General features: G+C 35.0%; 1 pseudogene; it reads right to left on the bottom strand.

Annotated features, from left to right (window-relative positions):
• Positions 1–8,315: 8,315 nt before the first annotated feature.
• Positions 8,316–8,407, bottom strand: LOC139660688 (U6 spliceosomal RNA; annotated as a pseudogene).
• Between the last annotated feature and the right edge of the window lie 833 nt (positions 8,408–9,240).

The raw sequence follows: 9,240 nt of genomic DNA, 5'->3' as shown, positions 1-9,240 counted from the left end.
GGTCCACTTTAATGAAAAAAATGGAACGGTACAAAAAAATTGGAACAATACAAAAAATTGGAAAGAGAAAGGGAAGATTAGATTAATGGGTTAGCCTATTGCCAATCTGCTCTGTATCGTTCAAGGTGATGAAAAAAATGGAACGATTAAAAAAAAATTGGAATGACACAGGGAAGATTTACTTTATGGGTTAGCCCATTAGCAATCTTCTCTGTATTGTTCCAATTTAATGAAAAAATGGAACTGTATAAAAAAATTGGAAAGATACAACGAAGATTAGGTTAATGAGTTAGCCCATTACCAATCTTCTCTGTATCGTTTCAAGGTGATGAAAAAAATGGAACTATACAAAAAATTGGAACGACACAGGGAAGATTTACTTTATAGGTTAGCCCATTAGCAATCTTCTCTGTATCATTCCAATTTAATGAAAAAATGGAACGGTCAAAAAAATTGGAACGATTCAGGGAAGATTAGATTCATAGGTTAGCCCATTACCAATCTTCTCTGTATCGTTCCAAGGTGATGAAAAAAATGGAACGATTCAAAAAAATTTGAATGACACAGGGAAGATTTACTTTATGGGTTAGCCCATTAGCAATCTTCTCTGTATCGTTCCAAGGTGAAGAAAAAAATGGAACGACACAGGGAAGATTTACTTTATGGGTTAACCCATTAGCAATCTTCTCTGTATTTTTCTAATTTAATCAAAAAAATGGAACTGTACAAAAAAATTGGAACGATACAAAAAATTGTAAAGACACATGGGAGATGAGATTAATGGGTTAGCTTATTGCCAAACTTCTCTGTATCGTTCCAATGTGATGAAAAAAATGGAACGATTCGAAAAAATTGGAACGACACAAGAAAGATTTACTTCATGGGTTAGCCCATTAGCGATCTTCTCTGTATCGGTCCAATTTAATGAAAAAAATGGAACGATTCAAAAAATTGGAACGACACAGGAAAGATTTACTTTATGGGTTAGCCCATTAGCGATCTTCTCTGTATCGTTCCAAGGTGATGAAAAAAATGGAACGACACAGGGAAGATTTACTTTATGGGTTAGCCCATTAGCAATCTTCTTTGTATGGTTCCAATTTAATGAAAAAATAGAACGGTATAAAAAAATTGGAAAGATACAAGGAAGATTAGATTAATGAGTTAGCCCATTACCAATTTTCTCTGTATCGTTCCAATGTGATGAAAAAATTGGAATGATTCAAAAAATTGGAACGACACAGGGAAGATTTACTTTATAGGTTAGCCCATTAGCAATCTTCTCTGTATCATTCCAATTTAATGAAAAAATGGAACAGTCAAAAAAATTGGAACGATTCAGGGAAGATTAGATTCATAGGTTAGCCCATTACCAATCTTCTCTGTATCGTTCCAAGGTGATGAAAAAAATGGAACGACACAGGGAAGATTTACTTTATGGGTTAGCCCATTAGCAATCTTCTCTGTATTTTTCTAATTTAATCAAAAAAATGGAACTGTACAAAAAAATTGGAACGATACAAAAAATTGTAAAGACACATGGGAGATGAGATTAATGGGTTAGCTTATTGCCAAACTTCTCTGTATCGTTCCAATGTGATGAAAAAAATGGAACGATTCGAAAAAATTGGAACGACACAAGAAAGATTTACTTCATGGGTTAGCCCATTAGCGATCTTCTCTGTATCGGTCCAATTTAATGAAAAAAATGGAACGATTCAAAAAATTGAAACGACACTGGAAAGATTTACTTCATGGGTTAGCCCATTAGCGATCTTCTCTGTATCGGTCCAATTTAATGAAAAAAATGGAACGATTCAAAAAATTGGAACGACATATGAAAGATTTACTTCATGGGTTAGCCCATTAGCGATCCTCTCTGTATCGTTCCAATTTAATGAAAAAATAGAACGGTAATAAAAAATTGGAAAGATACAAGGAAGATTAGATTTATGAGTTAGCCGATTACCAATTTTCTCTGTATCGTTCCAATGTGATGAAAAAATTGGAACGATTCAAAAAATTGGAACGACACAGGGAAGATTTACTTTATGGGTTAGCCCATTAGCAATCTTCTCTGTATCGTTCCAATTAAATTTAAAAAAATGGAACAATTCAAAAAATTGGAACGACACAGGGAAAATTTGCTTCATGGGTTGGCCCATTAGCAATCTTCTCTGTATCGTTCCAAGGTGATGAAAAAAATGGAACGATTCAAAAAAATTTGAATGACACAGGGAAGATTTACTTCATGGGTTGGCCCATTAGCAATCTTTTCTGTATCGTTCCAAGGTGATGAAAAAAATGGAACTATTCAAAAAAATTTGAACGACACAGGGAAGATTTACTTTATGGGTTAGCCCATTAGCAATCTTCTCTGTATCGTTCCAAGGTGATGAAAAAAATGGAACGACACAGGGAAGATTTACTTTATGGGTTAGCCCATTAGCAATCTTCTCTGTGTTGTTCTAATTTAATCAAAAAAATGGAACGGTATAAAAAAATTGGAATGATACAAAAAATTGGAAAGACACATGGAAGATTAGATTAATGGGTTAGCCTATTGCCAATCTGCTCTGTATCATTCCAATGTGATAAAAAAAATGGAACGATTAAAAAAATGGAACGACACAGGGAAGATTTACTTTATGGGTTAGCCCATTAGCGATCTTCTCTGTATCGTTCCAAGGTGATGAAAAAAATGGAACGACACAGGGAAGATTTACTTTATGGGTTAGCCCATTAGCAATCTTCTTTGTATGGTTCCAATTTAATGAAAAAATAGAATGGTATAAAAAAATTGGAAAGATACAAGGAAGATTAGATTAATGAGTTAGCCCATTACCAATTTTCTCTGTATCGTTCCAATGTGATGAAAAAATTGGAATGATTCAAAAAATTGGAACGACACAGGGAAGATTTACTTTATGGGTTAGCCCATTAGCAATCTTCTCTGTATCGTTCCAATTTAATTAAAAAAATGGAACGATTGAAAAAATTGGAACGACACAGGAAAGATTTACTTCATGGGTTAGCCCATTAGCAATCTTCTCTGTATCGGTCCACTTTAATGAAAAAAATGGAACGGTCAAAAAAATTGGAACGATACAAAAAATTGGAAAGAGAAAGGGAAGATTAGATTAATGGGTTAGCCTATTGCCAATCTGCTCTGTATCGTTCAAGGTGATGAAAAAAATGGAACGATTAAAAAAAAATTGGAATGACACAGGGAAGATTTACTTTATGGGTTAGCCCATTAGCAATCTTCTCTGTATTGTTCCAATTTAATGAAAAAATGGAACTGTATAAAAAAATTGGAAAGATACAACAAAGATTAGGTTAATGAGTTAGCCCACTACCAATCTTCTCTGTATCGTTTCAAGGTGATGAAAAAAATGGAACTATACAAAAAATTGGAACGACACAGGGAAGATTTACTTTATAGGTTAGCCCATTAGCAATCTTCTCTGTATTGTTCCAATTTAATGAACAATTGGAACGATACAAAAAATTGGAACCACACAGGGAAGATTTACTTCATGGGTTAGCCCATTAGCAATCTTCTCTGTATTGTTCTAATTTAATCAAAAAAATGGAACTTTACAAAAAATTGGAACGATACAAAAAATTGTAAAGACACATGGAAGATTAGATTAATGGGTTAGCCTATTAGCAATCTTCTCTGTATCGTTTCAAATTGATGAAAAAAATGGAACGATTCAAAAAAATTGGACCGATACAGGAAAGATTAGATTTATGGGTTAGCCCATTAGCAATCTTCTCTGTATCGGTCCAATTTAATGAAAAAAATGGAACGATTGAAAAAATTGGAACGACACAGGAAAGATTTACTTTATGGGTTAGCCCATTAGCGATCTTCTCTGTATCGGTCCAATTTAATGAAAAAAATGGAACGATTCAAAAAATTGGAACGACACAGGAAAGATTTACTTCATGGGTTAGCCCATTAGCGATCTTCTCTGTATCGTTCCAATTTAATGAAAAAAATGGAACAATTCAAAAAATTGGAACGACACAGGGAAGATTTACTTCATGGGTTAGCCCATTAGCAATCTTCTCTGTATCGTTCCAAGGTGATGAAAAAAATGGAACGACACAGGGAAGATTTACTTTATGGGTTAGCCCATTTTCAATCTTCTCTGTATCGTTCCAAGGTGATGAAAAAAATGGAACGATTAAAAAAAATTGGAAAGATACAAGGAAGATTAGATTAATGAGTTAGCCCATTACCAATTTTCTCTGTATCGTTCCAATGTGATGAAAAAAATGGAACGATTCAAAAAATTGGAACGACACAAGGAAGATTTACTTAATGGGTTAGCCCATTAGCAATCTTCTCTGTATCGGTCCAATTTAATTAAAAAAATTGAACAATTCAAAAAATTGGAACGGCACAGGGAAGATTTGCTTCATGGGTTGGCCCATTAGCAATCTTCTCTGTATCGTTCCAAGGTGATGAAAAAAATGGAACGATTCAAAAAATTGGAACGACACAGGAAAGATTTACTTCATGGGTTAGCCCATTAGCGATCTTCTCTGTATCGTTCCAATTTAATGAAAAAAATGGAACAATTCAAAAAATTGGAACGACACAGGGAAGATTTACTTCATGGGTTAGCCCATTAGCAATCTTCTCTGTATCGTTCCAAGGTGATGAAAAAAATGGAACGACACAGGGAAGATTTACTTTATGGGTTAGCCCATTTGCAATCTTCTCTGTATCGTTCCAAGGTGATGAAAAAAATGGAACGATTAAAAAAAATTGGAAAGATACAAGGAAGATTAGATTAATGAGTTAGCCCATTACCAATTTTCTCTGTATCGTTCCAATGTGATGAAAAAAATGGAACGATTCAAAAAATTGGAACGACACAAGGAAGATTTACTTAATGGGTTAGCCCATTAGCAATCTTCTCTGTATCGGTCCAATTTAATTAAAAAAATGGAACAATTCAAAAAATTGGAACGGCACAGGGAAGATTTGCTTCATGGGTTGGCCCATTAGCAATCTTCTCTGTATCGTTCCAAGGTGATGAAAAAAATGGAACGATTCAAAAAAATTTGAATGACACAGGGAAGATTTACTTTATGGGTTAGCCCATTAGCAATCTTCACTGTATTGTTCTAATTTAATCAAAAAAATGGAACGGTATAAAAAATTGGAACGATACAAAAAATTGGAAAGACACATGGAAGATGAGATTAATGGGTTAGCTTATTGCCAAACTTCTCTGTATCGTTCCAATGTGATGAAAAAAATGGAACGATTCGAAAAAATTGGAACGACACAAGAAAGATTTACTTCATGGGTTAGCCCATTAGCGATCTTCTCTGTATCGGTCCAATTTAATGAAAAAAATGGAACGATTCAAAAAATTGGAACGACACAGGAAAGATTTACTTTATGGGTTAGCCCATTAGCAATCTTCACTGTATTGTTCTAATTTAATCAAAAAAATGGAACGGTATAAAAAATTGGAACGATACAAAAAATTGGAAAGACACATGGAAGATGAGATTAATGGGTTAGCTTATTGCCAAACTTCTCTGTATCGTTCCAATGTGATGAAAAAAATGGAACAATTCGAAAAAATTGGAACGACACAAGAAAGATTTACTTCATGGGTTAGCCCATTAGCGATCTTCTCTGTATCGGTCCAATTTAATGAAAAAAATGGAACGATTCAAAAAATTGGAACGACACAGGAAAGATTTACTTTATGGGTTAGCCCATTAGCGATCTTCTCTGTATCGTTCCAAGGTGATGAAAAAAATGGAACGACACAGGGAAGATTTACTTTATGGGTTAGCCCATTAGCAATCTTCTTTGTATGGTTCCAATTTAATGAAAAAATAGAACGGTATAAAAAAATTGGAAAGATACAAGGAAGATTAGATTAATGAGTTAACCCATTACCAATTTTCTCTGTATCGTTCCAATGTGATGAAAAAATTGGAATGATTCAAAAAATTGGAACGACACAGGGAAGATTTACTTTATAGGTTAGCCCATTAGCAATCTTCTCTGTATCATTCCAATTTAATGAAAAAATGGAACAGTCAAAAAAATTGGAACGATTCAGGGAAGTTTAGATTCATAGGTTAGCCCATTACCAATCTTCTCTGTATCGTTCCAAGGTGATGAAAAAAATGGAACGATTCAAAAAAATTTGAATGACACAGGGAAGATTTACTTTATGGGTTAGCCCATTAGCAATCTTCTCTGTATCGTTCCAAGGTGATGAAAAAAATGGAACGATTCAAAAAAATTTGAACAACACAGGGAAGATTTACTTTATGGGTTAGCCCATTAGCAATCTTCTCTGTATTGTTCTAATTTAATCAAAAAAATGGAACTGTACAAAAAAATTGGAACGATACAAAAAATTGGAAAGACACATGGAAGATTAGATTAATGGGTTAGCCTATTGCCAATCTGCTCTGTATCGTTCCAATGTGATGAAAAAAATGGAACGATTAAAAAAAATGGAACGACACAGGGAAGATTTACTTTATGGGTTAGCCCATTAGCAATCTTCTCTGTATCGTTCCAAGGTGATGAAAAAAATGGAACGACACAGGGAAGATTTACTTTATGGGTTAGCCCATTACCAATCTTCTCTGTATTGTTCTAATTTAATCAAAAAAATGGAACTGTACAAAAAAATTGGAAAGACACATGGAAGATGAGATTAATGGGTTAGCCTATTGCCAAACTTCTCTGTATCGTTCCAATGTGATGAAAAAAATGGAACGATTCAAAAAATTGGAACGACACAGGAAAGATTTACTTCATGGGTTAGCCTATTAGCGATCTTCTCTGTATCGGTCCAATTTAATGAAAAAAATGGAACGATTGAAAAAATTGGAACGACACAGGAAAGATTTACTTTATGGGTTAGCCCATTAGCGATCTTCTCTGTATCGTTCCAATTTAATGAAAAAAATGGAACGATTGAAAAAATTGTAACGACACAGGAAAGATTTACTTCATGGGTTAGCCCATTAGCGATCTTCTCTGTATCGTTCCAATTTAATGAAAAAAATGGAACAATTCAAAAAATTGGAACGACACAGGGAAGATTTACTTCATGGGTTGGCCCATTAGCAATCTTCTCTGTATCGTTCCAAGGTGATGAAAAAAATGGAACGATTCAAAAAAATTTGAATGACACAGGGACGGTTTACTTTATGGGTTAGCCCATTAGCAATCTTCTCTGTATCGTTCCAAGGTGATGAAAAAAATGGAACGACACAGGGAAGATTTACTTTATGGGTTAGCCCATTAGCAATCTTCTCTGTATTGTTCTAATTTAATCAAAAAAATGGAACTGTACAAAAAAATTGGAACGATACAAAAAATTGGAAAGACACATGGAAGATTAGATTAATGGGTTAGCCTATTGCCAATCTTCTCTGTATCGTTCCAATTTAATGAATAAATGGAACGGTATAAAAAAATTGGAACGATACAGGGAAGATTAGTTTCATGGGTTAGCCAATTACCAATCTTCTCTGTATCGTTCCAAGGTGATGAAAAAAATGGAACTATTAAAAAAAAATTGGAACGATTCAGGGAAGATTAGATTGATGGATTAGCCAATTACCAATCTGCTCTGTATCATTCCAATGTGATGAAAAAAATGGAACGATTAAAAAAAAATTGACACAGGGAAGAATAATCTATATTGACGGAATAGTTTCAACAGGAACGCTTAACTCATTTTTACAATGAACAATATTTAACAAATATCACACAATCCTGCAAATCCTCAAGTCAAAGCCTGTTTCTCTGTATTCAGGTCCGCTCTCAGTAACGGTCTCTGCAGCTTCGATACGAGCCGACAGAACCAGTCCTCATGCTGAACTCCGGTCACAAACCTGCACAATATCCTAATACGGAGAGAATCATGCTGCATTCAGTGAAACTCGGATATTTGGCATTTTGGCGGAGATTCTTACAGCACTGCTGCATTCTCTCGGAAATTTGGGTTTTGTTGACATGAGAGACGTGTGCTGCATTCAGTGACACTCGGAAATTCGGCATTTTGGCGAAGATTCTTCCTGCATTCCCTTGAAAATAATAATAATAATGCTAATAAACAGTTTAATCCAGAGGGATGAGGCTTTCTGGAAGAGACATTTTCTGTCCTTAGCAGGTCTAATGAGGCCTGTAAGCCGCCGCTAGGGACGCCATTTCCTCAACAACCTAAAACAACATGGAAAAACTTTTAAAAAGTCATATCTCAACCATTTTTGAAGCTAAAAAGATGATTTTAGCGGCAAAATGAGGCATAAATAAGGAACACTTCACAAATTTGTGTGTCATCCTTGCGCATGCTAATCTTCTCTGTATCATTCCAATTTTTGTCTTAGTTTTTTTCACTTCTATTCTATTTCTGTATCTTTGCTCCTCAGTACAGCAGATCCGTTACTACTATTGTTGTTACTACTAGCCTACTACTACTGCTACTACTTTTACTGCTAAAACTACTTCAAGTTGTACTTCTAATGCTGCTGCTGCTACTATTTGACAACTACCAGTTACCACCTAGTACCACCCAGGTATTCTGATATTTACTGCTAGCCTGTACATTTTCAGCAGTGAATGTTTCCTAGATCAGAGGCTTTTTATGTATCGTTCCAATTTTCTGTATCATTCCCATTTTTTCATCAAATTGGAACAATACAGAGAAGATTAACTCTCATGGGCTAAACCATGCTAATCTTCTCTGTATCGTTCCAATTTTTGTCTTACTTTTGTTTTGTTACCAACATGATAGATTCATGCTGCATTCAGTGACACTCGCAAATTCGGGACTTTGGCGGAGATTCTTACAGTATTCCTGCATTCTCTTGAAAATCTCTTTGGTTTTGTTACCAACATGGTAGATTCATGCTGCATTCAGTGACACTCGCAAATTCGGGACTTTGGCGGAGATTCTTACAGCACTGCTGCATTCTCTTGGAAATTTGGGTTTTGTTGTCGCAGACATGGGAGATGTGTGCTGCGTTCAGTGACACTCGGAAATTCGGGACTTTGGCGGAGATTCTTACAGTATTCCTGCATTCTCTTGAAAATCTCTTTGGTTTTGTTACCAACATGGTAGATTCATGCTGCATTGACTGACACTCGGAAATTCGGGACTTTGGCGGAGATTCTTACAGTATTCCTGCATTCTCTTGAAAATGTCTTTGGTTTTGTTACCAGCATGGTAG

This window comes from Centroberyx affinis, unplaced genomic scaffold, assembly GCF_046629955.1.
Source record: "Centroberyx affinis isolate AG114_WGS23_722 - 3 ecotype Tasmania unplaced genomic scaffold, CSIRO-AGI_Caff_v1 ptg003362l_1, whole genome shotgun sequence".
In the NCBI taxonomy this organism is placed as follows: domain Eukaryota; kingdom Metazoa; phylum Chordata; class Actinopteri; order Beryciformes; family Berycidae; genus Centroberyx; species Centroberyx affinis.
The sequence above is the reverse complement of the archived record's forward strand: the minus strand, read 5'-3'. Positions and strand labels throughout refer to the sequence as shown.